Source organism: Elaeis guineensis, chromosome 3 (genome assembly GCF_000442705.2).
Source record: "Elaeis guineensis isolate ETL-2024a chromosome 3, EG11, whole genome shotgun sequence".
In the NCBI taxonomy this organism is placed as follows: domain Eukaryota; kingdom Viridiplantae; phylum Streptophyta; class Magnoliopsida; order Arecales; family Arecaceae; genus Elaeis; species Elaeis guineensis.
Genome location: NC_025995.2, coordinates 5,065,410 through 5,092,545, shown reverse-complemented (window position 1 = coordinate 5,092,545; position 27,136 = coordinate 5,065,410). Strand labels below are relative to the sequence as shown.

The 27,136-nt window shown below is 46.9% G+C and overlaps 1 long non-coding RNA gene across 1 annotated transcript; it reads right to left on the bottom strand.

Moving 5' to 3' along the window:
• Positions 1 to 7,479: 7,479 nt before the first annotated feature.
• On the bottom strand, positions 7,480 to 27,037 carry LOC114913599 (uncharacterized). Its single transcript, XR_012139443.1, has 2 exons — positions 26,861 to 27,037; positions 7,480 to 7,701 (listed from the first exon to the last, which is right to left on the bottom strand). It is a non-coding gene; the product is annotated as an uncharacterized lncRNA (long non-coding RNA).
• Positions 27,038 to 27,136: the final 99 nt, after the last annotated feature.

The window sequence follows — 27,136 nt, the reverse complement described above, 5'->3', positions numbered from 1 at the left end:
CCTCCGCCTTCGCTATGTCGGTGTCGGCTTGGGCGATCGACAAGTCCTCCTCGACCTTGACGAGATTCTCCAGGCTAACCCGGAGCTGCTTGCATTCGGCCTCGAGCTCGGCAACGACACCATCCCGCTCGCACCGTAGTCGGTGTGCGGTCCGACCCTTGCGCTATGCTTCCCCGCGGGCCAACTTAAGTTTGGCCCCTAAACGAGAGATCTCATCTTCAAGCCTCACCTCCCGGTCGGTCGACAGCTTCAACTGCTCGACCAGTACCGCCTTTTCGTCTTCGACGATCATCGCCCTATCCTTCTAGGCCGCCCGGATGTCTCCGAACCTCTGGTATCCGGCCTCTAGTTCGGACATAGTGTAAAATAACTGCAAACGAGAACTGACTGTCAGAAAGATAAAATAATAAAGACAGTAAGGGAGAAAGGAGGCGAGGCAGAACTTACCCCGATCATGGTCGGGTAAAAAGAAGACAGCATCTCAGTCACCTGTCGAGCCTTCAGAACCTCCACGTCGGCTGGGAGGAGGGTCCCCTGACATAGTCTCCTGGCCAAGTTATGGTCGGCCAGGGCTGACGCTCCCTCGGGGACCTGGGTGCCAGACGACGTGGCACGATCCCCCGACCTTGGGCCGTCAGCAGGGGCCATTGGGGCTTTCCCTCGATCGGCTGCCCAGGCCTGTAGATCGGGGAAGGAAGGGATGCTCGAGCTTGATTGAGTACCCCCCGCGGCAGCAGCGGGCGCCGACGGAGGACGTTCGGGTTCCCGGACGATATCCTACGCCTCCTCCATCGGCGAAACCGCCGATGCTCCTTCGGTCATTTCCTCCACCGGCTGCTCCTCCGGTGGCACTGTCAGAGCCGAAAGCACGATGACCGGCTCTGACTGATCGGCTGCCGATGCGGTGGCGGTCGGTGCTGCTGTCGAGGGTTTCTTCGACAGTCGTGAGGGCCCGACCCCGGACGCCGACCTCTTCCTCGCCGCATATTGTCTAATTTCGACATCGGTCGGCCTCATCCTCGGTGGCGTACCTGCAATTTCAATAAGAGAATCAGTACATGTTCGAGGACAGATGCGAAACAAAAGACAATCGATGGATCGGGCAGTACCTAGATGGGGGATCAGGCTCAGGCCAGCATCATAGAGGGCTTGTTCGGTAACAAGCTCCCTCTGCTTCGGTACCGACATGTCCTTGAGTCAGTAGAAATCCTTCCGGTCGTCTGCCTCCACTCGGCTGTTTTCGTTCGCCTCGATTCGAGGCCCGCCCCAGCAGAAAGAAAAACCCCAAGGAGAAGAAGAGGAAACGAAGAAGAACTGATTCTTCCACCCATGAATGGACGATGGAAGATCAGTGATGAAAGAAAGACCCTTCCGGGGATTGAAGAGCCACCATCCTCGGATCTTAGGGTGGGGTCGAAGAACAAAGAATGCCTAGAAGAGAGAGATCCGAGGGTTGATCGGCAAGAGCTGACACAACAGGGCGAAACTGATTATTAACCGAACTGAGTTCGGCGCCAGTTGCGCCAGACAAAGTCCGTAATAATCTAGAAGATTCTGAACAAACTCCAGAATCGGAAGCCGAAGACCAACCCGGAGGTCCTCGACATACAGAGCCACCTGGCCCGCGGGCGGGTTGTTGACCCATCCCCCGACCCCAGGGGCGAAGAGTCGGAACTGCTCCGGGATACAATACTGATTCCGAAGCCGATCGACATTCGGCCCCAAAAGTGAGGAGACCTCCACTTCCGGGGTCGACCGAAGATCATCGGTCGGGTTCCCCGACCGAGCCTCCCGAGGGGAAGTCCTGGCCATGATACCAGAACCAAGAAGAAGGAAAAGACAGAGGAGAAGAAGAAGAAATGATTTCAAAAGAAGCAAGAACAAGGCAAAAGGAAACACAAGACTCGGATGGACCTTCCGAAGAAGGAAGGCGAAAGCAGCTACCTGAGATGGAGAGGGGACCGTTTGGGCAGAGTCTCCGCAGCAAAAATGTGAAAGGTGAGATTTGGGAAACAGGTGACCTCATATATATAGGGCCTTCCGACAGTCGGGATGTGGGCGCGCCGACGAGAACCTCTCGGACGATCGACGCGTGGCGGCATCCGGGCCCTCTTCCGGCCCGACGGTTCGGCGCACCCATCCCAGATCGGGCCACGTCGCCTTCATTTGCACGAATGACGCCGGCCCAACGACCTCCCGACACGTGGCAGAAAGACCGCGCCTCAAAATTAATTCGCTGACGGTGATCCGCGTCCCCGATGGGACGCCTGACAGCAGTCTGCGCTCCCAAGGGAGCGCCAGGCGGTGGTTTGCGTTCCCCAAAAGGTGCCTGACACCGGATCGTTTGACACCAGATCGTCCGACACTGAGTCGTCTGACACCGGATCGTCCGACACTAGACCGCCTGACATCGCACCGTCTGACACCAGATCGTCCGACACTGGATCGTCTGACACCGGATCATCTGACATCGAATCATCGAACATCAGGACGCCTGACACCGATTTGTCCGGATCGTCCGCTGGTGAGATCAGAAGAATCAAGGCATGACGCAATGAAGAATCACTCCTTTCGCCCGATGCCCCACCTGCATGAAAATGCGGGCCGATGTGACATCCGACTCAGGAGTGGGGGGCAACTGTTGGGATATACCGACCGACCCTGATGCCGACTCACCAACACCGACTCATCGACGGGACACGACGCCGATCCATCCTCGACGCCGACTCACCGACGGGTCACGACGCCGACCCATCCTCGACGTCGACTCACCGACGGGTCCCGATGCCGACCCATCCACGAGGATGGACCAACCGACTTTGCCCGTCTGACGACGGGCAACACCAACGGTAACTACCGATCATGACCGGCCGGAACGTGTTGGCCTAACAGGCCAACACTGCCTCCAATCGCCTGAAAGCCGATCTCCCATCGCCGACCCCCTGTCGGGTGGGACATCACCGACTCACTATCGATTTGGACAACTGACGTCCGACCTCTACAGGCCCTTCTAGACGCCGAACGAGCGGCATGGGCTGCAGTCCTACCAAGGACATGCCGTGCAACAGCCAGGGGGCGTTGTCCGGCCAAGAAACCTGGGGCACTGTCCTGCCAAGGACGCAAATTAATTCCTAGGACCTGTCAGCTCGTCAACGACGTGACAACCCCCGACGATTTGACAACTCTCCAGTTGTCTATATCACCGACAGTGGGACCATACCACCTCTTACTATAAATCGGGGAAAGCAACAGTGCTGAGGAGGTCTTTCCGAAACCCTTGAACCCTTCCTCTCTAGCTCTCGCTCTCACCCTCTCTCGCTAAGCTCTCCTTGATTCTTGTCTACTGTTGCCTAGTCTCCTCTCTGACTTGACCGTCGGAGGATCTCCGCCGGAGTCACCTCCGGTCAGTGCGGACTTCTTTTATAGGCGCTCGCTCCCGGCAATCAGGCGACAAAGGGATTGGCCGCAACAGGGTTTCTCTTATAATCCTATATATTTTTGTAATTTTTACTTCTCTTCTCTTCTCTTCTCTTATTCGTGTCTGTTTGTGTGTGGAAATTAACGAGGCAGTTGTTTCAGACAAAGGAGAGAGAAGATTTTACTTCACCACTCCCACTTGGGTTAATAGAGCACGCAAACGTAGCAGCAAGTCTGGTCGCTGGGATGCACGCGATGGGAAGCAGGAGATAAGTGACCTCGAAGGCAGGCCGCTTGGGTTTGTACAGTCTCTAAACTCTAGGCAGGGACGATTCCCAGGGAAAAGAACCAAGTGAGCAATGAAAGAGTATACGCTGGACCCAAGCCGCATTCCATCTGGGGTAAGGGAGTATATAATTAACTTGATAAGCCATCATTATTTAATAATTTACACAATGAGTTCGTGAAATCAATTATTTACGGAGAGGGATGAAGTACATGATCTGAACTGTTTGTATCGATACAGAGGCTAAATTAATGATGCAAGTTATACAAATATAAATATCAAATGAATTAATTACAAGATTATATGTATAAACATTTAATAAATCAATCATATTTAATCTAGACATATATTTAATAAATCAATCATATTAAATCAGACGTATGCTTCAAGTTGTTTTAAAACAAACAGGTACCCAGAAGCTTGCGTTCTAAAATCCGAATAATCTTGCAACAAGCAATTGGCATGGTCATTATATTCAGCCCACGAGACTGCTCAAGGCTAATTATTTTGATTTCTTGCAGGTGAATGAATTGGCTCTCTGTATCATTTATCAGACTAAAGATTATAAAAAGAAGGGAACGACATCGAGTGATGTAGGCCCGAGTAATAATCCTTCTTCAGAACTGGTTTTGCAAGCAGAAAATCATGTGGCAGAACTCACCGTCCCTACTCTCCCGGATTGCTTCACCTTCATGGAGTCTCAGAGGGAACCTCCCATGGATTGGGTGTACGAGCACGATCAGTGGTATGAGGATATGATCTGGCCTTGATAACCAAGAATGCGCTCTAAATTATTGGATATGAAGATGGATATTATAAAATTCAATAATGTCATCTCCTTTTCTTAGCCTCCATTAGATATGTAAGATAAACTTGTTATTTCTACCATTATTTGACTTTCTAAGAATGATTTTTACTACAGCTGATTAAGATTGAGAAAGTTTGTTTGCAGTTACATATATCCATCTTGTAAGATTTGTGGAATAAAGATTGATGCAGAGCATTTAAAAAAATAAATAAAATATTATAACTTAGGATTTTATCCAAACAAAATTAAGATACAATATATTATTTGGATTTCTGAATCCTTATAAATTTTCTTTATTTAAGTCTTATTATTTTATCAGATTAAAAATTTAAATTCATACAAATTCAATCATAGATTTCATGATCATCTCGTGCTTAGTTATAGTAGACTCATGCTGTAGTATTCTCTCGATCCATATGACTATAGTTCGGATTAACTCTAATATTTCTGTATAAGAATCAAAAATTTTTTCAATATATAATTAATATAGGACTAGACATACAATCACGTAGATCCTCACATAAAAATAATAGGATTCATCTGGTGAAGGGAGGGCGGGCTACCGAGATACCATAGATAAGAAGGCTTGAGAGAGAGAGAGAGAGAGAGAGAGATATGGAGCGGCCCCTCCATCGTTAGTATTGTTAGGTGTTATCTTTTTGGGAGTTTGCCGCACTTTTACCCATTCCTTTGTGTGGTTTTTTTTTTTTTTTAATCTTCTAAGGTACGCAATATTCCTTTGACTCGTCAGTGCAGATGAGATGAGCCCTGTTGTTTTTGGTTCACCTACTTGGTTATTTTCACGTACAAAGTTTTGACACAAATTTAAAAAAAAAAAAAAATTCTCACAATAATATAATCATGCAAGTATACGAGCGCAGGCCTAAACAAGATGCACAATGCACAAGCCTAACAAAACCATGACCTTTCTCGGGTTTAACGGATTGAAAGGAGGCTTGCTTACGAGTTTACGCTGAAATTAACATGCTAAATTTAAGTTAGATTTAGGATTATGTGCTAATTTCATCATTTCCTCATTTCTCCTAATTCCAAGAGGCATCATTGTCAAAACCAAGATTTGAAATCAAAGATGATTTTGAGACAATGACATCAAGAGATTTCGACAAGTAACTTATGTTAAATAGGCACAAAACCCAGTCACGTAGATTGTCATAAATCTATAGTCTCTCGGATAGACGTGCAAAAAGGATGTAGAGAGAGCTGTGCAGAGTGCCACCCAATGGTCCATCTCAAAAAAAGATTAATCATCCTTGCAGCCCAAACCCTCGAAAGCATGTAGGTAGAGAGAGAGAGAGAGAGAGGGAGAGAGATGGGAAATATGCGAAACCCACACAAACCTAACAGAGCAATCAGTCAGGCTCATACTATGACGGGTAGCTAAAAAATTAAAAATTATATTTCGAGGCCAAATATGATACCACAATAAACTTTGCGTGGCACTCGAGCAAATAAAGCCTTAAAGCACACGGGCCTCAGCTGAATAATGAACATAAGACAAACAAATGTGTATTTGGTTCCAGACAAATAGCCATATGTTCGATAGCTCAAAGAAAAAAAAAATGCTATAAGTTGGACTAACATGAATGCAAGCAAGTGAAAACGATGGGAGGAATATGTTTTCTGCCACAGTAGTGCACGTATTGAGATTAATCACCAGATTAAACTTAAAAGAAAAAGAAATGCGAGAGACAGAAGGGAAAATTCTTTACAAAAACAAAGTTTAATTTGTAAAAAATAGATGACACTGCTCACTAGTACTCATCCAAGAGATAGTTCCATCAAATGCATGCCGCATTCCATGATAAGGCTACAAATAGTTTGGAGTAATCTGTAGCTCTACTCGAGCCACTCAGATCCGATCCACAGGATCAGATTAGATTCTAAAATTAGATCTATTCTATTTTTCAGATCGAATGATTTGGATTTACTGAAATTGGATCCCATCCAATCCAATCCTTTTAGTTTTCTGGGTTGATTTGGATCTCCCGTTTCATCATCTGCCCCACCTTGAATTGAGCCCCGTATAAGGGCCTGAATGGCCAAACTCATACCCATTATTCTCTTGAGTCCATACCATCAGATTCTTCAAAAGTTACAACTTCTCGTTCCGTATCAAATAGTTCTAACTGGTTGTTAAGGTTTCGTCTGCAGGTAAATGCTGGTATTTACATTTAAACCCTTGAAACAAATATGTTTGATACGTTGATCCATCTGCTGCATAATTTGACTTCAAGTTTTTCTCCCACTTGTTAACAGTTTGATTCAATAATTTTATGTGCGAGTCTCTTCCAGATGGGCTCTAGCAATTGGATATCGGGATATAAATATTAATGTTCTCACACAAGTTCAAGGACGGATAGCTTTATATTCCTTAGACTCTATCCAAACTAGAATTAGATCCAAATTTTATCGATTGGTGCTCGGTTATACGTGGCCCGACCTGATCTGATCGATTGGGTTCGTTTTAGCCTGAAGTTGGAATGTCATGGATGGGTAAATCTTAGCCCGCGAACCCCTTGCTTTTTAGCTAGAGAATCTTTATGTGTTTTCTTTTTGAATGGTTTCGATGACTACGTGACCCTGTCCTATGCAATAATAGTCAGACCATGGATCATTCGTCCAATCCACGACAGGATGTACCAGAAATTGCATGGGGACAACCCAAGTAGGGAAAGGAAGGCCTATGGTCCTTGATAATTGATTTTCCGCTTGCCATATGCATTTTTGGAGGAGGACCATCGCCCTCCATCATCCATTCTCTTCTCTTGGTCTTTAGATTCTTTCCGAGGCATATCTAATGAAGTAGATTTCGTTTGACTTTTGTTCTAATAGGATTTGACTTTATAAGATGTGCAACATCTTAGAAGTAGATTCCGTTTGACTTTTGTTGTAATAGGATTTGACTTTATAAGATGTGCAACATCTGCTAGACAATTTAAAGCATCTCTACATACCATCATACTAATTTAAATAGCAAAGTTTTAGTAATTTGAAAATCATTTGGATCAACCATATAACAATTTTCACTAATTCTGTTTTCAAATTACCATTGGACCGGTATAGATTTTATTTCAATTATTAATTAAAACTTCAAATAAAGCAACCATATCTAAGCCTTGCGCTCTCCGGCACATGGACCATGACCCTGTTTGCTCTTGCTCATTGACATCTGAAAAATGGCAAGAGGAAGAATAGTGAGCTAACATCCTAATTGGATCGAGCATATCACATGCAAAAAAAAAAAGAGAGAAGAAGAAGAAGAAAAGAAAGCATCAATAAAAGAAATATTATTGATTGTAAAAGAAAATAAATTTACAAACTCAGGATGAAGTTTCGTGTATGGCATGTAGATATTTATCAATATAATGATCCGCCTCTCAAAGTACTAATATAAAAATTAGATCTAGCGTATCTTTTTGAGAAAACTCTTGAAATTTTAAATGAAAGCAACTATACTTTCACCTCCTTTTAGTTTTCACAACTCTAGCTAAAATTAGTAGCATGATAAGACTTGAAAGTGATTAGCTCACCAATGATCTCCATTGGATAAGCCTGAAAGAAACTTGCTTGAAATATACATTTGCCAGCGATTGACCCCATTAGCAAAGCTCGGATGAAACTATCTTTTGAGCACATGCAAATGATGAGCTTCACTAACTAGGTCGCAGTCATAGTCAAACAAGGGACAGGATAGAGGCCAACGCAAATATTGAAAGAGCTTGGATCGGAGTAGCCATGTGTGGATCAAGATCAGAGGGGAAGGAAACGATGTGAGGTGGGAGAGAAAAAGGGGGTGGGGAGGGGGGTGGGGGAGATGGTGAATTAGGGAGGTGCAGAAAGAAGCAGAGAAGGATGAAAACATGGATCCTATCATGGATTGGATGAACAATCCATGTTATCCGTATCATTGTAGAGAGAGATGCTCTGGCTTTGATAACCAAGAATGGGCTTTGAATCATTGAATGTGAAGCGTCATTATCTAATTAACTCAATAATCTTTCTATTTATTTTTTTGCTATTCTTACTGAGTTTTCTCACATGGTTTGGTACTATCCCCTTCAATGAGATCATACAAATCTTTACAAAATAATAAAAATCTTTCATTCGAAGTTTTCAAATTGAAAAATTAAAAAACATAAATTTAGCCATACTTCTTTCCACATGTTCTTTCATTTAATCAATATAAGAAAATTTAATCAGTAACAATCTTATTCTGATACCACTTTGTTGAAAAAAATTATCATTATGAACGATAATTTGGTATTTTTTTTCTCTTTATGCAATTAAATATAAGATATCGTAAAATAATAATAATCTCTACGATCTATTTAGATAATTAATAAATATAAATAATCAAATAACTCGTGAAAGAAGACACCATAATTTTGATATGTAATTTTTTTTGATGTAAATTTTTTATTATTTTTAATAATAAAATTAATATTTTCCTCATCCTGGTGAGATCTTATAACCTGTTATCATGTCAGCTATATTGGAAGATGGTGTTGATGCAATAAACTAAAACAAATTTGGTGGACAATCTCTTTCGAGATAAGGACATGATCCCTTTTTCTTCCTGGGGAATGGCAAATTGGTAAAAAGCTTAATCAATGATCATTGCTGTCTTTTCCTTTCAATCTTCTACTTGCCATGGTGCTCTTTTTGCCTAAGAAGGAAAAAAAAAAAGGGAAGGGGAAGGGGAGGAGGGTCCACCAAACACATCTTCCATTTGAAGAGAGAGAGTCTACCAAACTCCTACATCTATCCTCTTTTTAATACATTAAAGGGGGGCCACACGTGTCGCCTGTTTGCCAAGTTTTTGGTTCCAACACTCCACCTGCAGGAATTATGTCCACATCCCACGGTAATAACACAAAGCAGGGGCATAGAGAGGCTCTTCATTGCCTTGAGGGCAAGGTGATTGGAAGGTCATCAACTAGCAGCCTTGGTGAAGGCATACACAGGGATGATCTATTTAATTGTAGGCCCGAGGAGCTCGCCAGTGAGTTGTTCATTAATAGGCCTCAGTCCTTCATTATTTCTATTTCAGCCTAGTGTAATCCACCGACTTTTATCTTTCCGTTGCATTTCCTTTTGTGATTGGAAATCTGTCTATCATGTGATTAATACTAGCACTTTTCCCTGCTTAATATACATCCTTCCTTTGCTTGAAAATTAATATATATATATATATATATAGTGCTGATCTCTTGTTAATTAATAATACGTACATACATACATACATGCATACATACATATGTGTGTGTATGCATGTTTAAGAGTACTTGATGCATGGTTTTTGATCATCTGCTTTCTCCATCTATCCATCTACCATGTATTTATGCAAATATACAAGTATGCGTTCTCCAAGGGGCCTTAGATTTTTCTTTTTATTAATAAATATATGTACAAGCTGGGCAGATAGAGAACTAATAGCAACTACAGGTTGGGCAGATAGAGAACTAGTAGCAACTACAGCTAAAAAGATGATCGAACTTCTCCAATCAATATATATTTTTTTTTTTTTCTTGAACGAAGCATCTTCTAAGTCTTTCACAGGAGTTCTTTAGAGGAGTCTTTCGCAGGAGGTTCTCCCCCAGATTTTCAGGGGAGGTTTTTTTTCACGGGAGGACGGAGGAGAGACAACCAAATGAACCGTGTGGCTTCTAGTTAATAATTAGAAGGTTCAAGGATCAGACAAGACGGCTGGTAAACGACAGACATTGACTGTGTCCCCCACTTCCTAAGACATGACGGCAGAAGGTTGGGAAGTACAGATAGAGGACATATAGGCTATAGCAACTACGTAAGCAAATATTCTCCGAATCTTCTAATTTTTGAAACGAAATTTTAAAAAATACCACACAAATACACGATGTTATGCCTATATTAAAACATCGATAAAATAAAAAAAATAATTATATAATATTTATCTAAATTATTTAAATATTTTTAAAATTTATTTATTTATTTAATATTTTAATGTATGTGCGTTAGCATGCGCGGCTACTCATCTTTTGATAGATATTTTTAATATATATATAATATATTACGATACTTTTTGAGTATCATAATTTTTCAGGCATATCCTACACGTGATTGCGTGAGACAAGGCGTCTGTGACTGAATTAGATTAGATTGCTATGGGATTTTCCCAATGATCAGATATTTATTTTAATCTTTTAATTATATAAAATAAGTAGCATGTATGATGGATTATATGAGTAATTTATGAGTTGGGTTTATATAAAAGCAATAAATTGAAAGGATTAAAATAAAATATAAGTGAATTGATGGTAGTTTACAAAAACACACACGTGTGTGTATATAAAATAAAATATAAGTGAATTGATAATGGTTTACAAAAACATACATATATATATATACACACACATATATACATATATACATTCACACGTACATCAGTTTGATCTAAATTAGATTTTTTAAAATCAAAATTAACTGATTTTTTTTATTTCTAGAATTTCTAAATCTAAATCAAATTGAATTTCAAAAAAAGAATCAAACAAAATTAAAATTAGAGATTCAAACTATTTTTATAATTTGATCGATTTTCTTGCACATTCTTTTGCTAGTCTCAATAAAACTAAACAAAATCACCTCCTTTTCTTAGCCTATATGAGATATATAAAATTAATTTTTATTTTCTACCATTATTTTACTTCTAAAGAATAATCTTTACTGCAACTATTGAGGTTGAGAAAGTTAGTTTGTAGTTGCATCATGCATGCATCCACCTTGTAAGATTTGTAGAATAAAGATTGACGCAGAGCATTTAAAAAAAAAAAAAGAATAAAACGTTATAACTTAGGACTCTACTCAAAAAAGCAATGTTGTATGTATTATTTGGATTTCTAGATTCTTACATGCCTCTCCTATTTAAGTACTAATGTCTTCATCAAACAAAAAATCTCAATTAATATAAATCCAATCATAGATGTCATAATCATCTCGTGCTCAATTGTAATAGACCCATATTATAGCAATCCATTGATTCATATAGTTATAGATTGGATTGGCTCTGATACTTCTATATAAGTATCTAAAATCATTCTAATAAATAATTAGCATAGGACCAAACATACAAATGCATGGATTAAAAATAACAGGATTCACCCATTGAAAGGAGGGTGGGCTACAAACACACCATGGATGAGAAGACTAGAGAGAGAAGAGGCTTGTGTCTGGGAGAGAGAGAGAGACGTGGGACGGTCCCCCATCGTTGGTATTTTTAGGTGTTTTCTTTTCAGGAGTTCGCCATACGTTTTACCCATTCTTTTGGGTGTTTTTTTTTTTTCCTGAGGTACGAAATACATATACATGTATATCTATATATACATACACACAGATTTAAATTAGATTTTTTAAAATTAAAATCAAAATCTAGACGGTTTTTTTAATTTCTAAAATTTCTAAAATGTCTAGTCTGTTCCAACACTCACCTGCAGGTGCTTCTTCTAATAGGGACATATCCACGGAAACACAAAACAGGGGAATAGAGAGGCTCTTCATTAATAGGCCTCAGTCCTCCACTACTTTCTATTTCAGCCGAGTATAATCCCCAGTACCAACTTCAATCTTTCCGTTGCATTTCCTTTACGATTGGAAATCTCTTTACCATGTGATTGATAGTAGCACCTTTCCCTTCTTAATATATGTAAAGAACTTGTTTTGGTCTTTCTTCTCCTCCCCTTTCTATCTATCTTTCTAGATGCCATTAGCTATGGGTTTTCCATCCTTGCAGCTAGCTAGCAAAAGAACTGAAACATGCGTGTCTGTTTGTGTGTGGAAATTAACGAGGCAGGTGTTCCAGACAAAGGAGAGAGGAGACTTTACTTCACCACTCCCACTTGGGTTAATAGAGCACGCAAACGTAGCAGCAAGTCTGGTCGCTGGGATGCACGCGATGGGAAGCAGGAGATAAGTGACCTCGAAGGCAGGCCGCTTGGGTTCGTACAGTCTCTAATCTATATGCAGGGACGATTCCCAGGGAAAAGAACCAAGTGGGCAATGAAAGAGTATACGCTACACCCAAGCCGCATTCCATCTGGGGTAAGCGAGTAGATAATTAACTTGATAAGCCTTCATTATTCAATAAATTAAATAATGAGTTCGTGAAATCAATTATCTACGAAGAGGGATGAACTACATGATCCGTAGTGTTTCTATCGATGCAGAGGCTAAATTAATGATGCTAGTTATACAAATATAAATATCAAAAAATGAATAAATTATAAGATTCTATATATAAACATTTAATAAATCAATCATATTTAATCTAGGTATATATTTAATAAATCAATCATATTAAATCAGACGTATGCATCAAGTTGTTTTAAAACAAACAGGTCCCTAGAAGCTTGCGTCCTAAAAAATCCGAATGATCTTGCAACAAACGACTGCCAATAATTTTGATTTCCTGCGGGTGAAGGAATTGGTTCTGTTGGGATATACTGACCGACCCTGATGCCGACTCACCGACGGATCACGATGCCGATCCATCCTCCATGCCGACTCACCGACGGGTCACGATGCCGACCCATCCTCGACGCCGACTCACCGACGGATCCCGATGCCGACCCATCCATCCTCGAGGATGGACCGACCGATTTTGCCCGTCTGACGACGGGCAACACCAACGGTAACTACCGATCATGCCCGGCCGGAACGCATCGGCCTAACAGGCCAATGCTGCCTCCGATCGCCTGAAAGCCGATCTCGCATCACCGACTCCCTGTCGGATGGGATATCACCGACTCCTTGTCGGTTTGGACAACCGACGTCTGACCTCTATGGGTCCTTCTGGACGCCGAACGAGCGGCATGGGCTGCAGTCCTGTCAAGGATATGCCGTGCAACCGCCAGGGGGCGTTGTCCTGCCAGGAACCTGGGGCGCCGTCCTGCCAAGGACGCGAATTAATTCCTAGGACCTGTCAGCTTGTCAACGACGTGACAACCCTTGGCGATCTGACAACTCTTCAGTTGTCTACATCACCGACGGCGGGACCATACCACCTCCTACTATAAAATGAGGTAAGGCAACAGCTTGAGGGGGGGTCCTTTCTCTCTCTCTCTCTCGCTCTCTCCACCGTTGAGTCTCCTGATTCCTCTCTACTGTTGCCTAGTCTCCTCTCTGACTTGACCGTCGGAGGGTCCCCGCCGGAGGCATCTCCGGTCAGTATGGACTTTCCTTTGCAGGTGCTCGTTCCCGGCGACCAGGCGACGAGGGGATTGGCCGCAACAGGTTTGGCGCGCCAGGAAGGGGGGCCGGTTGGTACACGACCTCCACAGAGTTCGAAGAACCTTTCCGAGATGACAAGAACCAGGGCTCAGCGGTCGAGAGCCACCGGATCGGCGAGACGATCTTCCCGTCGGGGAGAGGCTTCTCCACCACTCCCCACCGCAGAGCCTAGCTCTCCCCATCCCGCGGTGACCACGGAGGCGCAGATCGCGGCGATCGTGCGGCAGATGACCGTGTTGACGGACGCGGTCAAAAGCCTTCAACCCACCCGGTTGCCGTGCTCGCCGGCGGAGCAATCAGTGGCACGTCCGATGCCCTCCAGGAGCAGCCGCCAACTCCCACGTCGGTCTCCGTCTCCTCTTCGGGAGCAGCTGTCACAGCACTCCCACCGAGAGGAAGAGAGGCGGTCATGGCATGATGCCCGTCGGTCTCGACGACCGTCCCCTTTCCAGCTGGAATGAGCGAGGAAGGAGAAGCGGCCACGAACACCGTCTGCCTCCCTCTCGAATTCATTAGGAGACTCCACCCCCAGAGTCTCTCAGCACCGACGGGCCGACGACTACGAACGTAGGTTTGAAGAAATCGACCGTCGGCTTGCCCAGCTGCAGGTGGACGGACAGAAGTCCTCGAACGACGTCGACTTTCAGACCACCCAACCTCTCTCCCGACTCATCCTCGACGAACCGATCTCCAGTCGGTTCAAGATGCCACACCTGGAGCCTTATGACGGCTTTACTGACCCTATCGACCACCTCAAGAGCTATAAGGCTCTCATGACGATCCAAGGGGCAACCGATGCCCTCCTCTGCATCGGCTTCCCCGCCATGCTTCGCAAGGCCGCTTGGACCTGGTACTCCGATCTTTGTCCAGGAAGTATCCACTCCTTTGGGCAGCTCGAACACTCCTTCGTGGCCCACTTCAGCACCAATCGGAAGCCACCACGAACCTCGGACAGCCTTTTCTCCCTCAAACAGGGAGAAAATGAGACGCTCCGATACTTCGTGGTGTGATTTAACGCGGCCACGCTGGAGGTTCGAGATCTCAACGAGGATATGGCCATATCGGCCATGAAGCGGGGGCTGAGGGCATCCTGATTCACATACTCCCTGGACAAAGCCCTCCCCCGAACATACGCTGCACTGCAGGAGCGCGCGTACAAATATATGTGCACAGACGAAGGAGCTTCCGACTGGCGCCTGACGGAGTCCAAGGGCTCGAAGGAGAAGCGAAGGAAGGGTCAGGCCCCTACCGAGCCTAGCAGGCCCCCGACCGACAAATGGGTCTCGCCCGCGCGACGGAGCCCCAGATCACCTCGACGGCGGAGTCCGAGGCCGACGCACCCCCGGTATGATTCCTATACCCCTCTCTCTGCTCCTCGTGCACAGATTTTGATGGAAATCAAAAGGGAGGAATATCTGCGACGACCCCCGCCTTTGAAGGCAAAGGGCCTCGACATGCGAAAGTACTGCCGATTCCATCGGGGCCCCGACCACAATATCGAGCAGTGCATCCAACTCAAGGATGAGATCGAAGCCCTCATACACCAGGGATATCTCGGCAAATTTCGGAGGAACCCGCCGACTCGGCCCGTCACCGACCGACGACCCCAACCGACTGAAGAGGCAACGACTAACCAGTCTATGGCCGGGGTCATCAATATGATCTCCAAACGACTGGGTCCGGGGACGACTACTGGAGGGGAGTCGACGAAGAAGCTGCGCCCAGATGATGTAATTACTTTTGCAGATGAAGATGTTCGGGGTATCCAAACTCTCCATGACGACGCTGTTGTTGTCTCGACAATAATAGCAAATTATGATGTAAAAAGAATCTTTATAGATAATGAAAGTTCAACGAACGTTTTATTTTATTCGACTTTCTCCCGGATGCGACTGTCGGTCGATCGGCTCAAGAGAGTCTCTACGCCCCTGATAGGCTTCGCTGGAGATGCTGTCACGGTGGAAGGGGAAGTTACTTTGCCCGTGATGGCTGGAACCGAATCACGACAGAGCACAGCCCACTTGACCTTTGTGGTCGTCCGAGTGTCTTCGGCCTACAATGCCATACTTGGGAGATCCGGACTAAATGCCCTCAGGGCGATAGTCTCGACGTATCATCTGCTGGTTCGGTTCCCGATCAAAAATGGAGTCGGAGAGATGCGCGGAGATCAACAACTCGCTCGACGATGCTTTCAGATCTCTGCTCAAAGCGACGAACTGAAGGGCTCCCTGACGGTCGACAAGCTGGACCAACGGGAAGAAGAAGAACGGGGTGAACCGACCGAGCAACTTGTTCCCATCTCGATAATAGAGAATCCCAAACGAGTGGTCTGGGTCGGGTCTCAATTATCCGACCCCGAGCGACAACAGCTAGCAGAACTGCTGAAGGCCAATGCCGACGTATTCGCTTAGTCGACAGCGGATATGTCGGGCATCCCCCCGGAGATGATGACACACCGACTCAACATCAACCCAGCAATGAGGCCGGTGAAGCAGAAGAAGCGGTCTTTTGCTCCTGAAAGACAGAAGGCCATTGACGAGAAAGTGGATAAGCTACTCGAGACGGGCTTCATTAGAGAAACTACCTATCCCGATTGGCTCGCCAATGTCGTTATAGTGAAGAAAGCCAACGGAAAGTGGAGGATCTGCATCGACTACACCGACTTGAATCGGGTCTGTCCGAAGAACAGCTTCCCACTTCCAAAGATCGACCAGCTGGTGGATTCGACGTCCGGCTATCGACTGCTCAGCTTCATGGATGCCTTCGTCGGGTACAACCAGATCCGGATGGTGCCCGAGGATGAGGACCATACGGCTTTCGTGACCGCCAAGGGCCTTTACTGTTACAAAGTAATGCCCTTCGGTCTGAAGAACGTCGGGGCTACTTACCAGCGACTTGTCAACAAGGTCTTCAAAGACCAAATTAGGCGCAACATAGAGGTGTACGAGGACGACATGCTAGTGAAGAGTGCGCACACTTCGGATTACGTGCAAGATCTTGAAGAAACCTTCCGCACTCTACGACGACACCAGATGAAGCTGAACCCGACTAAGTGCGCCTTCGGAGTGACCTCGGGGAAGTTCCTCGGATTCCTCGTTTCGCAACGAGGAATCGAGGCCAACCCCGAGAAGATCAAAGCAATCATCGACATGCGACATCCGGACACCAAAAAAGAGGTGCAGCGACTCAACGGAAGGATCATCGCGCTCAGCCGATTCATTTCTCGATCGGCTGAGAGATGCCTCCCGTTCTTCAAAACCCTGAGACAGGCAAAGCATTTCTCTTGGCCGGACGAGTACCGACAGGCCTTCGAGGAACTGAAAAAATATCTGACTTCTCCGCCCCTACTTGTGAGGTCAGAGGTTGGGGAGGTACTGTATCTTTACTTTGCTACCTCCCCAGAGGCAGTTAGCTCGGTGCTCGTCCGAGAGAACGAGAACCGAGTTCACCAACCGATATATTACGTCAGCAAAATGCTTCACGAAGCCGAGACTCGGTACTCGAAGGCAGAGAAAATGATATTTGCTCTGGTCATTTCAGTACAGCGGCTCCGTCCATACTTCCAGGCACACGCTATCGTGGTCCTCACACACCAACCCCTAAGAGCAATCCTGCACTGCCCTGACACATCAGGATGGCTGGCGAAGTGGGCTGTGAGACTGAGCGAGTTCGACATCCAATACCGACCGTGACCCGCTCTGAAAGCCCAGGTTCTGGCCGACTTTATCACGGAATGCCCGACGACCGACCGAGCGACGGGAGAGGGGAGCCCCGAAGAGGTTGGGATCTCCGAATGTGACCCCGATTCAACCTGGGTGTTGCACATCGATGGAGCCTCCAATGCTCGAGGGAGCGGGGCCGGGTACCTGCTCACCAACTCGGAGGGAGTGGTTACCGAGCACGCCCTCCGATCGACTTCAAGGCCTCCAACAATCAAGCCGAATATGAGGCGCTCGTCGCGGGCTTGGGGTTGGCACTGGAGCTAGAGGTCGACCGTCTCAAAGTCTTCTCCGACTCTCAACTGATCGTTGGACAGGTCAAAGGTGAGTTCGAAGCGCGGGATCCGACCATGGCCAAGTATTATCAAAAAGTAAAAGATCTCATAGCACCCTTCAAGTACTTCGAGATCTTCCACATCCCCAGGGCCAAAAATGCTCGGGCAAACGCACTCTCCAGGCTCGCGACATCCGACTACGGCATCTTGGGTCGGACATTCATAGAAAGCCTTGAACAACCGAGCATCGACAAGATCGATGAGGTGCTACAATTGGCGACAGAGCCAAACTGGATGGATCCGATCGCTCGGTACCTAACCGACGGAACTAGCCCCGAAGACCCCGCGGAAGCCAAACGGCTCTGATGGGTGGCTTCTCAATATGTGGTGGTGGACGGCCGACTCTACAAAAGATCGTTCTCTCTTCCTTTGCTGAAGTGCCTGGGGCCGACCGACGCGGACTATGCCCTCAGAGAAGTACATGAAGGGATCAACGGTAATCATTTGGGGGGCAAATCCTTGGCTTACAAAATCCTGCGACAGGGTTACTACTGGCCCACCATGAAGAAGGACGCGGCTGAATTGGTTCGGAGGTGCGAACCGTGCCAAAGGTATGCCAACATACAACCCACCAGCCAGCTCACTCCCGTCGTCGCCCCGTGGCCCTTCGCCCAGTGGAGAATCGACATACTCGGACCTTTTCCTCCGGCATCCGGTCAACGAAAGTTCATAGTCATCGCGATCGACTACTTCACTAAGTGGGTGGAAGCCGAACCTTTGGCGCAAATCACTGAGCGGAAGATGGAAGACTTCGTTCAGAAGTCCATCATCTTCAGGTTCGGATTGCCAAATACCATCATTACCGACAACGGACGACAGTTCGACAATCAGGACTTCAGAGACTTCTGTGCGAGGTTTCATATCGCGCACCGACTGACCTCAGTCGGACATCCACAGTCCAACAGTGAGGTCGAGGTGACCAACCGGACTATTCTACACGGACTAAAGATCCGACTAAATGAAGTCAAAGGCCTATGGGTCGAAGAATTGAACTCCGTCCTGTGGGCCTATCGGACGACGCCCCGTGTCCCAACTGGAGAATCTCCCTTCAACTTAACCTATGGGACAGAAGCAATGATCCCACTGGAGATCGGGTTACCATCGATCAGAGTCGAGCAGTATCGTGAGCCGGACAACTCCGAGTGTCGGAGAGCCGACTTAGACCTCTTGTCCGAACTCCGACGCGATGCACAACTCCGTATGGCTTCCTGCCGACAAAAGGTGGCCCGATACTACAACACCAAGGTTAAGCCAAAGCTTTTCCGACCCAGAGACTTGGTCTTAAGAAAGGCGGAAGTCTCGAAGCCCCTGGACCGAGGGAAGTTGTCCCCGAATTGGGAAGGACCCTACAAGATAGCCGACACCTACGGGCCGAGAGCTTACCGACTAGAGACCCTGGAAGGAACGACCATCCCCCGGACTTGGAATGCCGACAATCTGAGATTGTACTATCAGTGAACTTTGTATCCACCTGTCCGGAATACAAATTCAATTTCAAAACTTCAGAGTCCGGAATCTCGACTCTTCGATTGTGGCTCGGCGCTCGTCGGGAATACAAGCTCCGGCGCCCCGACTTGGGCCCAACGTTCTATTGAGAATCAACGGCCCGATCGCCGACAACACATCGGACACTTACGATGACTGATGTATCCATAACGGAGGGAGCTACACTCCTTCTACAGATAGATTCTTGGGCAAAGCGATCGGCTAGCTTGCCGACTTGGTCCCAGCCAAAAAAGGCTAAGCGCCAACGCGACCAAGGTCACGTTCGCAGCCTACCGACTAGGTCATGATCGGTCGAAGGATATTCGGCTTGCCACTGTATATCACGTGCCACGACATGTGTGCCCGACCACAGTCTGGGTAACGGGAACCCGACTTGCCATCATTTTTCTGATTGAACGCGTCGGATGCTATTCTACCGAACGCGTCAGACGCTATCCGACTGATCACATCGGACGACATTCGACCCTACACAATGATCGGGTCATCACGGTGTGCCCGGAGGTCGGTCGACCTTCGACTCAACGAACGCGCCCGACTCGCGTCGGGGCGACGTACACTCGACTTTGACTCCTGATGCGACGAACATGCCCGACTTACCATCGGGCGACGGATGTTCGACTCAGACCTCCGTCGGAACGAACGGTCTGTGATCGGGATTCACCTTGCCTTTTCCATGGTGTACGTTACCGACTGTCTTGGCTAACGACTTGGGATGTTACCGAGTGACCTAATATGGTATGTCGGGTCTACGACTCTACGACTCTAAGTCAGAGAGCGTCTTCACATGCAAAGGGAAGAAAGCTGGAAATGCTTAATTTCAATAAGTTTACAAAATTGGGCCGAAGCCCGATTACAAGTATATAAAGTGAAACAAAAAAGTAACAAGACCCCGATCATCCTTCGGAGTCGACCTCTTCGATCGGGAGGAGCTCGGGTGCAACCGGTACATCCGCCCTGGTCGGCGTTGGGTCGGAGGTCGGGGCCGTCTCCTCTTCGACGGCCTGCTCCGGGACGGTTTCCTCCACCGCAGTAGCATCTCCCGACGATGGGTCGGCCACCTCCTCCATGGCTTGGTCCTCGGGTCCCGGAGGGACGATACCGCTGAGGTCGAGCTCCGGGTACAAAGCCTGGATTGCGTCCCGACCGTCTTCGTACCCCACCCGATACAACGGAAGTCGCTTTCCAGCAGTTCCTCCCGATATTTGTTGGAGCCGCGGAAGTCCTCCACCGCCCGATCCAATGACTCCTTCGCCGACCTCGCCTCCGCTCGATCAAGTAACTCCTTCACCGACTCTACCTCCGCCTTCGCTATGTCACCGTCGGCTTGGGCGATTGATAAGTCCTCCTCGACCTTGGCGAGATTCTCCAGGCTAACCCGGAGCTGCTCGCGTTCGGCCTCGAGTTCGACGGCGACGCCATCCCGCTCGCACCGCAGTCGGTGAGCGGTTCGACCCTTGCGCTTGGCTTCCCTGCGGGCCGACTTAAGTTCAGCCCCCGAGGCAGCCAAGGCGTCCGTGAGACGAGAGATCTCGTCCTCAAGTCTTGCCTCCCGATCGATCGACAGCTTCAACTGCTCGACCAATACCGCCTTTTCGGCTTCGACGGTCGCCGTCCTGTCCTTCCAGGCCGCCCGGACGTCCCCGAACCTCCGGTATCCGACCTCTAATTCAGACATGGTGTAAATCAACTGCAAACAGAAACCGACCGTCAGAAAGATAAAATGATAAAGACAGCAATAAAGAAAGGAGGCGAGGCAGAACTTATCCCGATCATGATCGGGTAAAAGGAAGACAGCATCTCGGTCACCTGCCGAGCCTTCAGAACCTCGACGTCAGCTGGAAGGAGGGTCCCTTGACATAATCTCCTGGCCAAGTTATGGTCGGCCAGGGCGGACGCTCCCTCGGGGACCCGGGCACCCGACGATGTGGTGCGACCCCCCGACCTTGAGTCGCCTGCGGGGGCCATCGGGGCCTTCCCTCGATCGGCCGCCCAGGCCCATAGATCGGGGAAGGAAGGGATGCTCGAGCTCGATTGAGCACCCCCCGAGGCAGCAGTGGGAGCCGACGGAGGACGTTCAGGTTCCCGAACGACATCCTGTGCCTCCTCCATCGGCGAAACCACCGACGCTCCTTCGGCCATTCCCTCCACCGACTGCTCCTCTGGTGGTGCCGTCGGAGCCGAAAGCACGATGACTGGCTCCGATTGATCGGCCGTCGATGCGGTGGTGGTCGGCGCTATTGTAAGGGGCCTCTTCGGCGGTCGTGAGGGCCCGACCCCAGACGCTGGCCTCTTCCTAGCCGCATATTGTCTGATCTCGACGTCGGTCGGCCTCATCCTCGACGGTGTACCTGCAATATTCAATGAGAGAATCAGTACATGTTCGGGGACAGACGTGAAGCGAAAAGACAATCGATGGATCGGACAGTACCTAGACGGGGGACCAGGCTCAGGCCAGCGTCATAGAGGGCTTGTTCGGTAACAAGCTCCCTCTGCTTCGGTACCGACATGTCTTTGAGTCGGTAGAAATCCTTCCGATCGTCCGCCTCCACTCGGCTGTTCTCGTTCGCCTCAGTCCGAGGCTCGCCCCAGCAGGAAGAAAAACCCCAAGGAGAAGAAGAGGAAACAAAGAAGAACTGATTCTTCCACCCATGAATGGACGATGGAAGATCAATGATGAAAGAAAGGCCCTTCCGGGGATTGAAGAGCCACCACCCTCGGACTTTAGGGTGGGGTCGGAGGACGAAGAACCCCCGGAAGAGAGAGATTCGGGGGTTGGTCGGTAAAAGCTGACACAATAGGACGAAGTTGATTATTAACCGAACTGAGTTCGACGCCAGTTGCACCGGACAAAGTCCGTAATAATCTAGAAGATTTCGAACAAACTCCAGAATCGGGAGCCGAAGACCAGCCCGGAGGTCCTTGACATATAGAGCCACCTGGCCTGCGGGCGGGTTGTTGACCCGTCCCCCAACCCTAGGGGCGAAAAGTCGGAACTGCTCCGGGATACAGTACTGATCCCGAAGCCGATCGACATTCGGCCCCGAAAGTGAGGAGACCTCCACTTCCGGGGTCGATCGAAGATCATCGGTCGGATTCTCCGACTAAGCTTCCCGAGGGGAAGTCCTGGCCATGATGCCAGAACCAAGAAGAAGAAAAAAATAGAGAAGAAGAAGGAGAAAGGATTTCAAAAGAAGCAAGAACAAGGCGAAAGGAAACGCAAGTCTTGGATGGACCTTCCAAAGAATGAAGGTAGAAGCAGCTACCTGGGATGGAGGGGGGACCGCTCGGGCAGAGTCTCCATAGCAAAACTGTGAAAAGTGAGATTTTGGAAACAAGTGACCTCATATACATAGGGCCCCTCGACGGCCGGGATGAGGGCGCATCGATGAGAACCTCTCGGATGATCGACACGTGGCAGCACCCGGGCCCTCCTCCATCCCGACGGTTCGGCGCACCCATCCCAGATCGGGCCACGTCGCCTTCATTTGCACAAACGACTCCGGCCCAACAACCTCCCGACACGTGGCAGAAAAATCGTGCCTCAGAATTAATTCGCTGACGGCGATCCGCGTTCCCGATGGGACGTCTGACGGTGGTCCGCGCTCCCAAGGGAGCGCCAGGCAGCGGTTTGCATTCCCCAGAAGGTGCCTGACATTGGATCGTCTGACACCAGATCATCCGACACTGAGTCGTCCGACACTGGATCGTCTGACACCAGATCGTCCGACACTGAGTCGTCTGACACCGGATCGTCTGACATTGGATTGTCTGACACCAGATCGTCCGACACTGAGTCGTTTGACATCGGATCGTCCGACACTAGATCGCCTGACACCGGATCGTCTGACATCGAATCATTGAACGTCAAGTCGTCTGACACCGATTTGTTCGGATCGTCCGCTGGTAAGATCAGCAGAATCAAGACATGACACCATGAAGAATCCACTCCTTTCGCCCGACGCCCCACCTGCATGGAAACACGGGCCGACGTGACATTAGGCTCAGGAGTGGGGGGGCAACTGTTGGGATATACCAACCGACCCTGATGTCGACTCACCGACGGGTCACGATGCCGACCCATCCTCGATGCCGACTCACCGACGGGTCACGATGTCGACCCATCCTCGACGCCGACTCACCGACGGATCCCGATGCCGACCCATCCTTCCTCGAGGATGGACCAACCAACTTTGCCCGTCTGACGACGGGCAACACCAACGGTAACTACTGATCATGCCCGGTCGGAACGCGTCAGCCTAATAGGCCAACGCTGCCTCCGATCGCCTGAAAGCCGATCTCGCATCACCGATTCCCTGTCGGGTGGGACATCACCGACTCCTTGTCAGTTTGGACAACTGACGTCCGACCTCTACAGGCCCTTCTGGATGCCGAACGAGCGGCATGGGCTGCAGTCTTGTCAAGGACATGCCGTGCAACCGCCAGGGGGCGTTGTCCTGCCAGGAACCTGGGGCGCCGTCCTGCCAAAGACGCGAATTAATTCCTAGAACCTGTCAGCTCGTCAACGACGTGACAACCCTCGGCGATCTGACAACTCTTCAGTTGTCTACATCACCGACGGCGGGACCATACCACCTCCTGCTATAAAACGAGGTAAGGCAGCAGCTTGAGGGGGGGTCCTTTCTCTCTCTCTCTCGCTCTCTCCACCGTTGAGTCTCCTGATTCCTTTCTACTGTTGCCTAGTCTCCTCTCTGACTTAACCATCGGAGGGTCCCCGCCGGAGGCATCTCCGGTCAGTGTGGACTTTTCTTTGCAGGTGCTCGTTCCCGATGACCAGGCGACGAGAAGATTGGCCACAACAGGTTCTTTGTATGATTTATCAGACTAAAGATTATAAAAGGAATGGGACCACATCCGGCGATGTAGGGCCGAGTAATAATCTTTCTTCAGAACCGGTCATGCAAGGAGAAAATCAAGTGGCGGAACTCACCGACCGTCCTCTCCCCAATCCGTTCGCCACCCCTGAATTTCTAATGGATTCTTCCTGGGAGCTTAGGAACGATCCATGGTATTGGCCTTATTGCAGAGATATATGGTCTGCCTTTGATAACCAAAAATGGGTTCTAAATTACTGGACATGAGGAAGTGTTGTCTTTTGAGATCTCTTAGAAGCAACAGTTTCAGTTTTTCTTATAATCCTATATATTTTTATAATTTTTACTTCTCTTCTATATTGTAACTTGTGCTATTTGTACTCTCTTCTCTTATTTAGTTTCCGAATAAAATTTGATAATTGATGGGGATTCACCCATTAATCTCCTTCCTCTTAAAGAAAAAAAAAAACTCCATGAGACTGCTCAAGCCTGCTAATTATTTTGATTTCTTGCAGGCGAATGAATTGGCTCTCTGTATCATTTATAAGACTAAAGATTATAAAAAGAATGGAACGACATCGAGTGATATAGGACCGAGTAATAATCCTTCTTCAGAACCGGTGTTGCAAGCGGAAAATCAAGTGGTAGAACTCACCGACCTTACTTTCTCCGATCCGCTCGCTTCCATGGAGTTTGCAAGGGATGGTACCATGGATTGGTCCCCCAATCCGTTCGCCTCCACAGAGTTTGCAAGGGATTCTATTATGGATTGATCCCCCGATTTTTCAGATATATAGTCTGGTTTTGAGAACCAAGAACCGCTCTAAACTATTGAATATGAGGCCGGGTACATAAATTGAATTCAATGACGTCACCTGCTTTTCTTAATAACCTCCATGGAACTTTAGTACAAAATTTACTCTTAGCACATGGCTTAAGAATGGCTTAAGCATTATCATGGAGATATATGCTCTGTATTTTTTTTTTTCACTATTTTTTTCTCTGTTTTCTGATGTAATCTGTTTACTTTCTGTTCTTCTGTCTTACCGAACAGTACCCCATAAACAAAGGAAAAAAACATTACCAAAACTTTTATAGAAAATAAGGGTTTGCATGGTGAAACTAATTCTTCAAGTTGGGTTAAAGAATGAACGTGTAGACTATGTTGTACGCAGGGCTCTTTTCGTCAATTAAAGTGCGAAAATTGAAGCATAAAATTAATGAATGTAACAAAACTAAACAAAATTATGGGTGCAAAAATTTTCTAATCAGAATCATCTAAATTTAATGCAACATATAAATATTAAAAAGAACTTACTTGGGGTTTGTTTGGGAACTTTAGCTACCTTAGATTCTATCTAAAAGCTCAAACAAATCCCAGAGTTGGATTGTCCAGCTTCCTTGTTGAATCATCAATGAAAAACTAGGTGATTAAATAATTATCTGACCATAAATTTGATCGATTTAAAATGATTCTTTGATTAATTTTCATATTCGTAATCATGATTGTCGGAACATTCAACGGAAAAAATGTAATGCATCTGAAATAAAAAAAATTAAGCAAGCCTCTATAATTCAATAACATCCAACAAAATAGTAAGTGTTTCTAAAAAATCCTGCAGCATTCACGGATTGGGATGCTTATTAAAGTATGGCTCAATCAACCAAATACCTTCCGAAGAAAAAAAAAGGAAAAAAAAGGTCTGTGAGCATCTTTTTATTCTTCCCATGGCCCAAGGCTAGGATTTAGGCAGACCCAAAGATGATGCGAGCTAAATGATCCAACAGACTCGATTTTTGCAGGGTCTTCAGTCTAATCCTTTGAGAATATCCAAACAAACACATAGATTTTAAAAAATTATATATATATATATATATATATATATATGAGAAGATTTAAATAAGGTCGATTAGATTTAGATTCAGATTCGGTTAGATCAAAACTAGATAATGAGGATCCTACATCGATGATTTAAGCTATTGAATGCAATCTATCATCTCAAAACTACTTGTATACTAAAAATTATATGATTTGAAGGCTCCTAACCTATGCATCAGATAATCAAAAATATATATCTAATTTAATTTAATTTAAATTATTTAATTTTTGACTATCTCGATACATAGGTTAGAGATTTTTAGATCATATAATTTTTTATGTACAAATAGTTTTGAAGTAGTAGATTATATTTAACGACTTGAATAATTGATTTAGGATCCTTATTATAAAGTTTTAATATGATTGGATGTAAGTCTGATCAATCTTATTCTAAACCCCACCCACCCCCCCCCCCCCCCCCACACAAGGAGTCATCAAAAAAGGACATTAAAATTGGGTATAATTCCGTATCATATGTACCATCTTAATAAATATACTCCCTTGGCATAAAAAACATACTTCATAGTTAGTATGAAAATAAGGGATGGATAACAGCCATCCACCAAATGCTTGCCCCCAGAATTTTACACCGGAATTTCCTTTCAAACCATCGGAAGCGCCAATTAGATGCAACAGAAAAACATTTCAAGCAAAATAACTCTCTACCGACTTGTAGGGCTTCCTAAGCTCACGTAAGCAAATAAAGAAATCGATCAAAAGAACCATAGACAGACCAAGATCGGCGTGAAAAGAGAGAGGTTTTGCAAGCACAGAGATTGGAATGATGGGGGCATACCAAGTGGTCCTCGGCGTCGTCCCGGACACAAGCAGAGTCGACGAGGAGCCCGCCGACGGCCTCGAAGGGGCCATCGTCCCGCACCACCGAGCTCGCCACCTCCGCCATCGCGCTCTCTCTCTCCGCCGCCGCTCCGGTCATCTGGTGATACAGACGTGCGAAAGACTTCGGCCCGAGATGCAGAAGGAAGTGTTGTGACGACTCGCGCCAGTTTAAGGCTGCGTGGACTTGAGTCAACGGCCGGGTTCGGATGACGGGTCGGATGTGAGTGTAGTA